Genomic DNA, 14,632 nt, shown 5'->3' with positions numbered 1-14,632 from the left:
GGAGACGGCACAGGACTGAGGGATGGGATTTGCCTTCCACCCATTCTTTTTTTGTGTGTGGGCTGTACTGGGTCTTCATTGCTGCGCGGGCTTTTCTCTAGTTGCTGTGAGTGCGGGCTACTCTCTAGTGGTGGTGTGTGGGCTTCTCATTGTGATGGCTTCTGTTGTTGTGGAGCATGGTCTCTAGTCAAGTGGTCTTCAGTAGTTGCTCTGTAGCATGTGGGATCTTCCCAGATCAGGGATTGAACCCATGTCTCCTGCACTGGCAGGAGGATTCTTTACCACTGAGCCACCTGGGAAGTCGCCTCCCACCCATCTTGATAATTTTCATCTCAGTGCCACATTCAGTGCATGGTGGAAGTTCACAAAGGTTTGGGGGATGAATAAAACCATCATGTTGATGGAGAAAGCGAGGTTCAGTTCCGTGAGGCCAAGTGGCTTGTCCAGATGTGAGGTCAGCATGGCTGAAATGGGAGAAGAATCCTTCCTTCATGCCTCTGACTCCCAGACCACTGCCCTTCACCATCTTTTTTTCAACTTAGGTCTTGTAAATTCATGTGTTATCAGCTGGGGGTGTTTTAAACCTAGGTGTACCTGTAGCCTTGTAGAGTGGAGGCATTCTTTTATCATGGAGGAGCCCTGGCTTTGAAATCATTCATCAGTTTGGCAGGTCGTTTTCTGAGTGTCTCTAAGGTGCATGCATGGTGGATATGGCCCAGACCGGAGCCCTGCTTTCATGGAAAGCACAGTTTGGGAGGGTATGTGTGGGCAGGAGGCATTAAAACAAATCAGAAGAGGGTTGTTGACTAAAAAAAGATGCACTACATGAGAGTTTCAAGTTAAGTTTTATTTGGGTCAAAATGAGGACTGCAGCCCGGTAGACAGCACTTCAGATAGTTCTGAGGAACTGCTCCGTAGAGGTCGAGGGGGAAGACTGATATATGTGATTTTGGTGAAGGGGAAGTTCAATGAGTCAAGCACATATTTTACTTTTCTGCTAGTCACAAAGAGCTGATATCATCATGAAGGTTTTCAGTGCTTTTCTAGATATGAGGAGATGCAAGGATTGGGCTCATGAAGTCAGTTTCTGAAAACATCTATCTAAAGACCTGTTCCACCAGTTTCCCTGGAGCACAGAGTGCTTCACTCTCCACCCTGAATTCCGTTCAGGGCATGTCGAACTTCAACAGCTGCAAGGCACAGGGTTTGATCTCCATAGAGGCAGATGGCAAATGCCCTCAGCAAGGGCCAATTTGTAATTGACAGGGTTGAGTGTCACAAAGGGTTACATGTAGGAACCTATAATATGGTGACCACTATTCAGAGTGTGACCTTGCGGGAGTCATCTAACCTCTGTAAGCGTCAGTAACCTCAATAAAAGAGACGAATCAAGGATTTGTTGCAAAGATTCAATGAGATCATAAATGTAAAGCATACTATGCATGCTTCTGGGCACATGGTAATTATCTGTAATTTGTTAGGGTGAGTAAATATGTTTGTATTTCTCACCACTGTGCTGCAGTGGCTTTTGTGGACAACCTCAGAATGGGAGTTTGGAATGTTTTTTTTTTTCTCTTGTGTTTTGGATCATCTGAAGAACGATGGAGGAATGTATTGGAGGGCTGTGTTAGTTGGTTTTGCTCATTGACTAATGAGATTGAGGTGGGAGCAGCTCTTTCTAGCCAGGGAGCTGGGTTATGATCATAAGCTCACTGAGACAGTGATGCCCCCGTCCTTCCTCTGGCTCTCAGGGCCTGCAGAGCTCAGGCTGGACAAAGAGGATAATTTTCCAGGTGTGCCAAGACTTGGAAAAGTTTGGGGGGAGCACATCTCTAAATGCGCTCTCACCCTAACCCCCGGAAGCAGGAGCTAGGTTACTAGATGTTTAAGTTCTTTTCTCACTGAAGAGAACAATGTAAAGGAAGTAAGGACTGCCCCTGGCTGCCTGGGAGTTTTAAATGAGAGATGCAGGACTTCCCTGGTAGTCTAGTGGTTAAGAATCCACCTGCTATGCAGTGGACATCGGTTCAATCCACACTCTAGTAAGATTCGACATGCCGCAGAGCAACTAAGCCTGTGAGCCACAACTACCGAGCCCGTGTGCCCCAGAGCCTGCAAACCACAACAGGAGAAGCCACCGCAGTGAGAAGCCCAAGCACTGCAACTGGAGAGGAGGCCCCCCCACCCCCGGCTGTAACTAGAGAAAGCCCTCACATAGCGATGAAAACACAGCATAGCCAAAAATAAAGTAAAATGAGAGATGCAGATGATCTAGACTAGAGTTCCCAAACTTCACTGATAATAAGACTCACTTGAATACTTGCTAAGCTGACAGCTCATCAGGCCTGCCCTGGTCTGGATTTGGGCCCTAGAATCTGTGTATGTAACAGTTACCCTATGTGATTCTTACAGGGGATATTTGAGAAACCCTGGACGAGGTCATAAATCCCTTTGTCCTTGCCACCTGAATTTGCTCCGAGGATCGGCAACATCAGCATCAGCAGGGAACTCGTTGAAACTCTTGAGTTCCATCCAGACCTGCTGACTCAGAATCAGCATTTTAATAAGATCCCAACTTGAATGTATATCCAGAATCAATTTGGGGCAGGGTTTGCCTAGAGGGCAGGGACACCTGTCAACATTTTACACCAGAGAGGTGGTGGTAACAGGTCTGATTATCTCTTCTGAGGAATCGGAAGATATGTTAGGCCAGGGATTTGAACTCAGGTTTCTGATTCCAAGTTGAGTGCTCCTCACACAAGCTGTGTGACAGAGGATGAGATGGTTGGAGGGCATCACCGACTCAATGGACATGGGTTTGGGTGGACTCTGGGAGTTGGTGATGGACAGGGAGGCCTGGCGTGCTGCGGTTCATGGGGTTGCAAAGAGTCGGTCATGACTGAGTGACTGAATTGAACTGAACTGAACACACAAGCTGAAGCTCCAGTACTTTGGCCGCCTGATGGGAGGGAAGAGCCAACTCTTTGGGAAAGATCCCGATGCTGAGAAAGAGTGAGGGCAAGAGAAGAAGAGGGCAACAGAGGATGAGATGGTTGGATGGCATTACCGACTCAATGAACATGAATTTGAGTAACCTCTGGGAGATGGTGGAGGACAGGGCAGCCTGGAGAGCTGCAGTCCATGGGGTTGCAAAGAATTGGACACAACTTAGCAACTGAACAACAACAACACTACACATCTCCTTGACTGTGGTTCTTACAGACTCTGAGGGTGTGTCTCTAGCGTGATGTCAGGGCCCTCACCAGCCTGTTAGTGCTGCAGCTGGGAAGAATGCCACCTGGGCACAGGAGAGGACTGCTGGGAACACTCAAGTGTGCCGTAGTCCTTGGCATCCATTCATGATACAGAGTCAGCCCTGTGGGGCTCCTGGGCACAAAGCCTTTCTGTGTCTTCCATTTCTTTGCTTATAGGAAATAGCCTTCATTCAGCCTCCATGACCTTCCCACAGTTCCAATGGGTAGATTCAAGCAGTTGATAAATAGGGAAGGGAGGGGATGTAAGACAAGGGAGAAACAAACAGTCAAGAGAAACAATAGTGCGATCTTGGGTCAAGGCCCTGGTTCCCTATCAAAGGATGCACACAACAGTATCTATGAATTGTTTTGCAGATACTGAAACCCCCTCCAAGTGGGAGAAGTTAAGATTAATGCTGGTGTACTGTCCACAAGCATGTAGACCCTAGATCAGTTGGAACCTCAAGGTTGGTGATGCTGACTCCTACTTACCTCACCACCAGCCCATCAGAAGAATGTCCACAGTCTGATCACACCCTCTTTGAACCATTACTATAAAACTCCTCACTATTGTCTCCAAATGTGGACACAAAGTTGTTTTTTGAGGCAGGAGTCCGCTGTGTCCGCCTTTGCCTGGCAAAGTGATAAAACTATCCTTTTCTATTTCACCCAAAACTGTCTTCAAGATTTGATTTGGCCCCGGTGTATAGAGAAGCTGAGATTCTGGCATCATTAACCCTGTCAAGACCCCTTCTCACTATTCCTGGGAAGAAACTTAGGTCCAAATGTCAAAGTCAGCATCTTTGAGTTCTTGGAGACCTGCAGAAGTTTGTATCGTCCTGGTGGTGGATCCCTGAAAAAGTTGTTTTATCTCCATCCAAGGTCAGGGTCAGATGGAGTGCAATTTTTCTAATGTTCCTCCAGACTTTTTAATCCTTCTTCTCCAAGCACAATGTCAGAGAACATACCCTGTGAGGCTCTTGCCAAATGGCTTGAAATAAACGTCCACACACATTTCCAAAACGACAATTAGAAGCTTATTTGATGAACCAAAGGCCTGCTGTGCTAGACATTAGTCGAAGAGAGCTCTGTGCCAATTTGGGAAGCTCTCCCAGGGGCCCTCTTTCTCATTGCAGCCCCCTCTTGGAGAAGTTAAATTGGGGAAGTGCCGAGACTGCCAGGGAGAGGGGAGGATGGAGAGGAGGGGCAATGGAAGTGATGGCCCCAGAGAGAAAGGAACAATGGCTCTGTCTCCTCCCAGGAGAAATGGAATCTTTGCAGATAAAATTAAGCAGAAAAATGAAGGTCATTACAAATTCATCAGCATTTGAATTCTATTACCAGTTACCACTGGTGGTGTGGCCACAGAGACTCTTTAGGAAACTGAGCCCTAGGGAGGTCATGGACTCTATCCAAGGTTACGTGTTGGGTTAGTGGCAAAGCTTGGGTCAGGGTCCAGGGATTCCATCTGTGCTCTGTCCCTGTGCTCTGCTGCCTTCTCTATGGGAGGGAAGATGCTAAGAATGTGAAATTTTATAGTGATTGGATCCAGATGTTCTGGCCCAGCCCCCCCTTTAAAGCTAACATAGTGTTGTTGTTTTTTTTTAATGAAATAGAATATTTAAATCTGCTGGTTTCATTTGCTAGTCCACCTTATGCATTCAAGGGATAAAGGTCGGGAAGGAAAAATCCCAAGCTGGTAAGTGTCCAGTGGTTGGGGGTGTGACACCAGGCTGTTTTTCTTGGCTTGAGGCATCAGATTGAGTGTCCTGTGGCACACAGGACAGGGATAGGCTGTGCGCTGGACGTGGGCAGAATGTTTACGTTCATAGTTGCAGTATGGGTTTAGATGCTCTTGCCAAGGACAGACGCATATTACAGTTTTAAAATTAAATTGTGGGAAGACTGAAATTTTTTGGTGGTTCTTTTAGCTTGAGTGCATGTGTGCGTGCTCAGTCATGTCTGACTCTTTGTGACCCTGTGGACTGCAGCCTGCCAGGCTCCTCTGTCCGTGAAATTTTCCAGGCAAGAATACAGGAGTGTGTTGCCATTTCCTTCTCTAGGGGATCTTCCTGACCCAGGAATCGAACCTGAGTCTCCTGCATCTCCTGAATTGGCAGGCAGGTTCTTCACCACTGAACCACCTGGGAAACCCCTTTGGCTTGAGGAGGGGAATCCTAAAGGGCCCTGCTGACCAGGCATGGGGAGGATATGGCCATTTCTGTGATGCTTCATTGCTCGTGTGGAAAAGCTGAAGCCTGTGATGGCTTAGCGAATAGATTACACATTGCCTTGGTTTAAAATAGTGTAATGTGTGTGCCTGTTTCATTTTGTTCATTAGATTGAATTTTGAGGACAGCCAAACCTTTCTTTTGTCCAGCAGTCTTGGGGGTGTGTTAAGTGGTTAGAACATCCTGATGCCACAGTCAGAGGAGACAAACGCCTTAGCAAAGCTGGACCTGAGCTGGAGGCCAAGTGCACTGAATTTTGCTGTCTTTCCTTGTGGTGCTGGCTGTGTCAGCCCGGCCGTTACAACTTCTTATCAGTCATATGTCATATTGGTTGAACTCAATGAAGTTATTTTTTTCCACTGAGGTATAGTTGACTTACCATGCTGTGTTAGTTTCAAATGTACAGCAAAGTGATTCACACACACACACACATATACATATACACACACACATATAAATTGTTGTTTAGTCAACAACATACATACATACCACACACACACACACATATACACACATATACATTGTTGTTCAGTCACTCAGTCATGCCCGACTCTTTGTGATCCCGTCGACTAGTCTCCAGGCTCCTCTGTCCAGGCAAGAATACTGGAGTGGGTTGCCATTTCCTTCTCCAGGGGATCTTCCTGACCCAAGGATCAAACCCATGTCTCCTGCATTGGCAGGCAGATTCTTTACTACTGAGCCACCCAGGAAGCCCCACCACATTTATATACATATATCTCTATATACACATATATGTCTATTCTTTTTCAGATTCTTTTCCCTTGTAGGTTATTACAAAATACTGAGTGTATCCCTGTGCTGTACAGTAGGTCCTTGTTGGTTATCTGTTTTCATATATGTATCAATGAAGTATTAACAAAAGTATATAATGTGTCGAGAAATTAGATCCTTTTAGATTATGACACAAGCAAGTAAGTCGTTAGTGCCAGAGGTTTAATTTGTTTTGAAAGCTGAGGGGAAATCCCGTGCTTTGGTTTCAGTGGTAGAATACCAGTGTTTTGTGGGGACTGGGTTTGAGAACCACTGGGCTTCTGTGTGCACCTTGGCCAGTCTGGTAAGAGCCAGGTTCTAGCTTGGTCATTCCACCGGTGACTGACGTGCTGTGTTCAGCTGTTCCAAGCGTACTTCTGGGACCAGCAGCACAGTTATCATCTGGGAACTGACAGAGAGGCAGAGCCCCCAGGCCCTTCCCTCACCTACTGATTCATAACTCTGGGGCAGGGGTCCAGGAGCCTGTGTTGGAACAAGTTCTACAGAGTGTTTGACTGCACAACAAGGTTTGAGAACTGCTGCCGTGTAGTTCTTCCTTTTTAAATATAGACAGTCAATTTATTTCTTTTTCTTTTGGCCGTGATGCACGGCATGGGGATCTCAGTTCCCTGACCAAAGGTGCAACCCACGTTCCCTGCATTGGGAATGTGGAGTCTTAGTCACTGGACCACTAGGGAAGTCCCTGCCATATAGTTCTAAAGCAATAAGAACTGTTTGGATGTTCAGTCTGGTGGATCATTTCCTGAAGCCTTCTCATTGGGTTGGGTTCTTGTTCTGGTAACCCAGGCCAAGTTAATGGGGGGTTCATAGAGCTAGATTTCCACTAGTGCTCAGTAATATTTAACAATAGCCCACAGTCTGGATGGATAGGTCTGTCCAACTCACCTCAGACCGGTCTCTGCAAAAAGCACGCTCTGATGGTGACTGCTGCTGCTGCTAAGTCGCTTCAGTCGTGTCCGACTCTGTGCGATCCCAGAGACGGCAGCCCACCAGGCTCCCTCGTCCCTGGGATTCTCCAGGCAAGACCACTGGAGTGGGTTGCCATTTCCTTCTCCAATGCATGAAAGTGAAAAGTGAAAGTGAAGTCGCTCAGTCGTGTCTGACTCTTCGTGACCCCATGGACTGCAGCCCACCAGGCTCCTCCGTCCTTGGGTTTTCCAGGCAAGAGTACTGGAGTGGGGTGCCATTGCCTTCTCCAATGAATCAGTTTCAGGACATTTCCTCTCAAGGATGTCTTTGACAGTGTTCCTGTCAGGGGTAGACAGAGATGGACAGGTCTCAGGGAGGAAAGAACAGGAGAGGTGCCAAAACTGGCTGAGGACCTTGCAGAGAGACAGGTTTCCGCTGTGGAAACATCACAACAAGCAGCAGGGTTAAGAGGGGGATGTTTTTCACCTGTGTTTCTGCTGGCCGTGCGATAGCAGAAATGTTTGATGAGCATTCGTCTCTTGAAAGGATGTTTTCATTCCATCAGCTCAAACAGAGCTCTCTGTTTGAGAAACATTTCCTTGTGGAACAAATGTTTCCAACTGAATCAAACTGAGTGTGGAGATAGTATTGACTTGAGGGAAAAGAGGAGAGTTAAAGGTTTCCATTCATTCATGCCTTCTCTGTGCTGGGCAACAGCAAGAGTGGAGTAAGACAGAATTCCTGCCATGATAGGGGTTTACCCAGAGGAACGGGCAGCTGTCAGTCTTTCCTGGCAGAGGGCACGGTTTAAGGGAGGAGTCAGCCACAGCTCAGGGGCTCTGGCACCTGTTGGGATTGTTTCTCTGGACCTTGGGGTATGAGGGGCTAATGGAAAAGACTGTCCCCAAGCTACAATCTGCCTTTTCTTTTAGGATCTCTGAGCGGGTTATGGAGATGACTGTCCCCTGCCCATATGGCCAACCACATCATAAAGCCATAATAGTACCCCATTTTAGTGTAAGATAAATAAAAAATAACTTAAATAACTTCTAGGAGGTCGGATCTGGGTGCAGGTTGGGGCATTTCTATGAGGAGTGTTAGGGAAATACAATTAAAGACAGAATCTCCTCCCAGCCCAGAACACCTCCCCACAAAGAGAAGAGAAAGAAAACCATTTTGTTATTGAATAAACATTAAACCAGAATGTGATACATATCACAGGCAGCCTGTTGGGAGGACTGCAAAGCTAGAGATTACAAAGGTGGAAAGAATTCTCAGTCTTTTCTGTAGCTAGGTGGGTACAATGCATTGTATTCAAGACTTCAAGACAGAATTGTTCCGTTTGTCAAGTCTTTACCACTGGAGGTAGGGTTTACACTTTGGAGTCTGGTGACAACAAAAGTTAGGTCCTATTCCTCCCAGGAAACTGAGCTTTATTTTCCTTGATGATTACATTTTAAAGAGGTGATTCTCAGGCAGCTGTGAGAGAGGCTTATTTAGTATTTGACCATATGGGAGCAGCCCTGCCCCATTTCTTTGGTGAGGGTGGCTTATGTATCCTGGAATCAGGGATCTTCCTCAGTTCATTGGGGTTCCTACCTACTGATGTAGACATTGACCTTGGATAAGTACGTCTCCTTTCTGGCCTTAGGAGTCTCATGTGAAAAAAGAGGTTGGACTAAAGCTCTTTGGTCTCATGATTTGGAGGCTCTGTTCCCATTTCATTTCCCCAAGCTGCCATTTTTTCTCTTCTTAAGCCTGGTCAGACAGCAGTTGCAGCCTGGCTAAGAAATCTTACCAGATCATACATATGTGCAGATGGAGTTACAAACCAGCTTTTGGAGCTCCAGTTGGGAGTGCCTCAGAGATGGCATCAGGTCTCGGGGTACCCCTGGGCAGAGCCACCTCCTTCTCCCCCAAGGCAGTAAGGTCCTGAAGGATAATTCTGTAGCAGACAGAATTTGCCTGAAACCACAGCAAGGTCAATTTAGTGACACCATGTGGTGGTATAGTACAGTGTTTATTGCGGGGCACCAGGCGAGGAGAACGGGCAGCTTGTACCCTGAAGACCTGAACTTCCCAGTGGCTTTCAGGTAAGAGTTTTAAAAGGCAATAATAGGGGTGAGGGCAGGGGTGATGTTTCAGGAATCTCAGTCATCAGCCTTCTGCTTCCACCTGGTCGAGGGTTTACAGGCTTGTGGTCAGCATCCTCCACTTGTGTTGCAGTCTTAGTTTCTGCGGAACAATCAAAGATATGCGTCAGATCGTTATCTATATCCCTTTGGGAGAAACTAGGAGTCCTGTGACTCTACTGTTCTAATCATTAACTGAGTCTGAGTGCTCTTTGAAACTCAGGGAAGCCTAGAAGACTAAAGGATTTTTTTTTTACAGACAGGAAATGGGTGACAAGGAAGGACTTCTATACCTGGAAAGGCCCCATAGGATTCTGCTCGGTTTCAATCTTTGCTCATTATCTGACTCACCCTGCCATTATAAGGTGATTAAAATCACTTAATTTGTCACCATCCTTCCCCAATTTGTTGCCTTCAATACATTTGTCTTTTTCCCCCCTCCAATTAGAATCCTCACCCGCTTACTTTCTGGCTCTTCTCTAAAGGATGTAGTGAGACTTTATGTGCATTTTAGCCCCTGCATTTTATGCTTCCTTCCTCTAATGCCTGAGGAAGCCTCACGTCACGGTCACCTGTATGCTCAGTTATGTGTCCAGCTGTTTTTGATCCCATGGAAACCATAGCCCACCAGGTTCCTCTGTCCATGGGACTCTCCAGGCAAGAATACTGGAGTGGATTGCCATTTCCTCCTCCAGGGGATCTTCCTGACCCAGAGATTGAACCCGCCTCTCCTATGTCTCCTGCATTGGCAGGCAGAATCTTTACCACTGTACCACCTGGGAAGTCCTGAGGAAGCTTAAACTGCTTTACCTTGGTCTTTCTGAGGTTTTGCCAAGAAACTTTGAGTTGACTGGCAGTGCTTATGTACAGAAATTTCCTATCAGATGATGCTTCAATGAATTGCTTATCCTTCATTTACCAAGTCAGAAAATTCTTTTCCCTGCCTGATTCAGCCCTACTATGGGAACCTCACAGTTGGCACCTCGGTTCTGCAAGAACCGAATCCAGTCTAGATGGAGACTTGTGAAGCTAGAGCTAAGTAAAGCTTCTGAGGGCTCCGAGCCTGGCGGTGGGAAATGAGCACCCAATTCTTGGCCACAACAGTGCCAGTGGGCAGTGAGGGGGCACCACTGAAGGATTTTGTATTTAGTGGGACAAAAATGTAAAAAGTAGCATTTTCAGATCTTTCCCTCCCTTTTATCCTCTTGCTCCCCCTTCCTTCCCCTCCACATTCATTTTCAGACCAGTGTGTGGTTTGTCAGCTCTGGTTACCTGCATTCTGGCTTGTCTTGAATTCTACCTGGTACTAAATGTAGAGAAGACACAGGGACTTCCCTGGCGGTCCAGTGGTAAAGCTTTCAGTGTAGGGGGCATGGCTTTGATCCCTGGTCGGGGAAATAAGATCCCATATGCTGCATGGCCAAAAGAGTTAAAAAAAAAAAAAAAGAGGACACAGCATGTCCCCACCCCCTAATCCTTGGATTTTGATGTGGCATGGGGAGAAAGGAAGGGTCCTTCTGGAGAGCTGTGGGGCCTTGGGCAATTCCCTCACTGCGGCTGATCTCAGATTGTTTATCTGTTAAATCTACTTAATGATGTGTTACCCAGGGGATGGTGGGGACCAAGTAGGAAGTGGCTGTTCCACTCAGCACAGTGCTTGGCTCACAGTAGGTGCTCTGGAAATCTGCTTCCACTCTCTGCCTCGTGGTCTCTCTCCTGGTTGAACCTGTCATCCTTAAGAGAGGCCATTAACTGCATATACTGATTTAGAATCAAAAAAACTTTTCAAATATTCACAACAATGACAAATCCCTCATGCTTTTACCCTATGAGCAGCCCTTCCTTCTGATGACTAAGAAAAGAAAGCTTTCAACATGGAGTGCTTTGGAAAGAAGACCCCTCAGTCCTGTCTGATTATGGTAGCTATTGGCCACATATGGCTCTCGAATGCTTGAAATGTGGCTAGTGGGGTAGAGAAATAGAATTTCTGAATTTATGTAATCCATTTAAATGTGAATTTAAAATCAGTTTCTCAATTTGGTGATAGGAAAACTTTTAAGTGTGTTTGGAATAACTTGGGTGTGTGAATCAGCCTTTTCAGCTGTAAGTGTTATGAATTCACAATATAGATCACACATTTATTTCCAATAAAGATTTTGTATCCAGATTAAGAAGTGTGCAGTACATGTAAAGTACACACCAGATTTCAAAGACTTGGCGTAAAAGAAAGACTGTAAAATATCTTATTAATGATTTTTTATATTGATTAAATGGTTGAAATGATAATATTTTGGGTATATAAGATGAAATAAAATGCATTACTAAAAGCATGTTCACGTGTTTCTTTTTACTTTTTTAAATGTGGCTACTGGAAAATTCAAAATCACATGTATGACTCAAATTATATTTCTGTAAGAAAAAATGTATGACTCATATTTCTGTAGGCTTAGACCCTGGTCTATCACAGAAGCAAATTGGAAGGCCACAAAGAAGCTGCTGGTTCCAGAAGCTGCTGTAGAGTGATGCTTTCTGGGGTCTTCCTCAGTGACCTGCATATGTAAGGAGCAGTGAGTGCTGGCCACTTAAAAATTCTAAGCCATTGGAGCAGCCTCCTGATGTCAATAGTGTGTCCTCCTGGGGGCAAGATGGGGAGAGCATTCCTTTCATAAAGGCTGCTGTGTTCCATGGGGAAGCCTGAACTCTTTGGTTCCTGACAGCTCCAGGGACTCCTCATCTCCATCAGGTCTACTTCCTGAAAGATGGCTCTCCCCTAGGGCTCTTTGAAGTTCCTTGTTGATCCAACTTGGCTTCCTTCTGATTTTTTTTTTAAATTATTTTTTAAATTTAAATTGATTTATTTATTTGGCTGCACATGGTCTTAGTTGCAACATGCAGGATCTTCGCTCTTCGTTGTGGCATGTGAACTCTTAGTGCAGCATGTGGGATCTGGATTGAACCTGGGTCCCCTGCATTAGGAACACAGAGCCTTAGCCACTGGACCACCAGGGAAGTCCCCTTCAGATTTTATGTTAGGCCCCCAGTCAAAGAACAGTAACAGAAATCAACTGTTAAAAAGTTGGGAAATTCAAAACAGTGTCACGCTGTACAGAAGACATGCTTGAAAGCCACGTGGTCCAGAATTTGGTGCATTCATGGTCCAGTTGTGGGCCAGCAAGGACTCTGCCAGCTCGTTGTATTGCATGTAAACAATTTTAAATGCTCTCATTTAAAAAGTAATGAAGTTGAGTTGAATAAAATTTTCAATAGAATTTCATACCACTTTGGATGATAATGGTTAACCAATCCTGACTTAAAAATGAAATCAGTGTGTTATTCAGTCATTCAGAAGGCATCCTTTGAGCACCCCTATGAGTGGGATTCTTGAGGCAAGAATACTGAAGTTGTGCCATTCCCTTCTCCAGTGAGTGGACCATTTAAAACTCAACATTCAAAAAACTAAGATCATGGCATCTGATCCCATCATTTCATGGCAAATAGGGAAAAAGTGGAAACAGTAGCAAACTCTATTTTCTTAGGCTCCAAAATCACTGCAGATTGTGACTGCAGCCACGAAATTAAAAGACACTTGGTCCTTGGAAGGAAAGCTATGACAAACCTAGCTGCTGCTGCTGCTAAGTCGCTTCAGTCGTGTCCGACTCTGTGCGACCCCATAGACGGCAGCCCACCAGGCTCCCCTGTCCCTGGGATACTCCAGGCAAGAACCCTGGAGTGGGTTGCCATTGCCTTCTCCAATGCATGAAAGTGAAAATGAAAGTGAAGTCGCTCAGTAGGAAAGTGAAGTCCGACTCTCAGCGACCCCATGGACTGCAGCCTACCAGGCTCCTGCGTCCATGGGATTTTCCAAGGCAAGAGTACTGGAGTGGGGTGCCATTGTCTTCTCCTTGACAAACCTAGACAGTGTGTTAAAAAGCAGAGACATCACTTTGCTGACAAAGGTCTGTAAGTTAAAGCTATGGTTTTTTTTTCCAGTAGTCACATACGGATGTGAGAGTTGGAAGGCTGAACACCGAAGAATTGATGCTTTTGAACTATGGTGTTGGAGAAGACTCTTGAGAGTCCTTTGGACTGCAAGGAGATCAAAGTTTCTTGTCTAGAACTTCAAAAGCAGTTAGTTGCTATTAATTTTAAATGGCAGTTTTTATTATATTACTGTAATTATCTTTTGATTATCTGGGTAGCAGGTCATTTACACTGCAGCTTTTCAGAGCACGATAACCAGAGTTGGGAGGAGGCTTGGAGATCTCCAAATTGAAGGGGTCCCAAATTTCTTTTCTTAGGAGTTGTCCTCCTCTCCCCGTTGTCTCCCCGTTGGTCCTGATCTTATCCCCTGGCACCCCAGCAGCAATGTAGAAATGCCTTCCGTGGGGAAGTCCCCATGTCCCATTTCCACCCTTCATTCCATCTTTTATCCAGGCTAAATGTCCTTTTTATTCAACCCATCTTCAACAACTCTTCACATGTGTGGTTTCTGGATTGTTGACCTTCTTGTTTCCATTCTTTGGTCACTGCTTCTCAGCCCAGCTGGAGAACCTTGTAAGCTGGCATATCCTGGACCTTCTCCCAGAGACTGGTTTAGAGAGTCTAGAGTGGAGTGTGGGCACCTGGTCTTTAAAACCAACATGAAATAACCACCCAATCACTCAAATAGCTATGCAGCCCAGTGCAGAGCAATGTGGGGCTGGCTTCTCCTATGAGGAGGAGGTTGTCCTGATGTAGCCCAGAATCACATTAGCTTAGAAAGTCATCAGGAGGGAGTGGCTTGTGTGTCTCCATGTCACCAGCACCCCATCTCTATATCTTACCTATAATAGATAGGTACCCTGCAAATATGTAAGAACAAATGGATGGTCCCTAAAACCTATCCATGTGAACTGTCAGTAAAAATCAGATATCCCCCATCTCTGCTGATGAAATTCTTAAGATACCAAATTCAAGGCTTTAATGGACTCTGCTTTCACTGGGTAACATCTGCTCTCTGCCATGGTTGACCTTGATGGTAATTCTAACTTGATGTTGTCTGAGTAGCAGAATGGCTGGAAGCAAAGACTTAGAGCCCTACCATCTGGATTTGAATCGTGGTTCTAGTGGCACAGCTCGCTGCTTCAGTTCTTAACTGGCCACACCTCACTTTCCTCATCTGTAAAATGGAAATAATAACGGTTACTGGCTTCAATGAGTTGTGATGGGATTAAATGATCCAGTGCACATAAGGCACTCAGTGCAAGGCCTGGCAGAGGAAGTGCTCACTGGTTATTTCTCTTAAGCCTGAAGATGGTAGTGACAGAACAGTGGA

At 45.7% G+C, this 14,632-nt stretch overlaps 1 protein-coding gene across 6 annotated transcripts in view; it reads left to right on the top strand.

The window, feature by feature from the left end:
• The window catches only part of TLN2 (talin 2), a 499,060-nt gene that overhangs the window by 20,422 nt on the left and 464,006 nt on the right, over positions 1–14,632 (top strand). The window lies entirely within an intron of this gene.

This window comes from Bubalus kerabau, chromosome 10 (genome assembly GCF_029407905.1).
Source record: "Bubalus kerabau isolate K-KA32 ecotype Philippines breed swamp buffalo chromosome 10, PCC_UOA_SB_1v2, whole genome shotgun sequence".
Taxonomy (NCBI): domain Eukaryota; kingdom Metazoa; phylum Chordata; class Mammalia; order Artiodactyla; family Bovidae; genus Bubalus; species Bubalus kerabau.
This window is presented reverse-complemented; position numbering and strand designations above follow the sequence as displayed.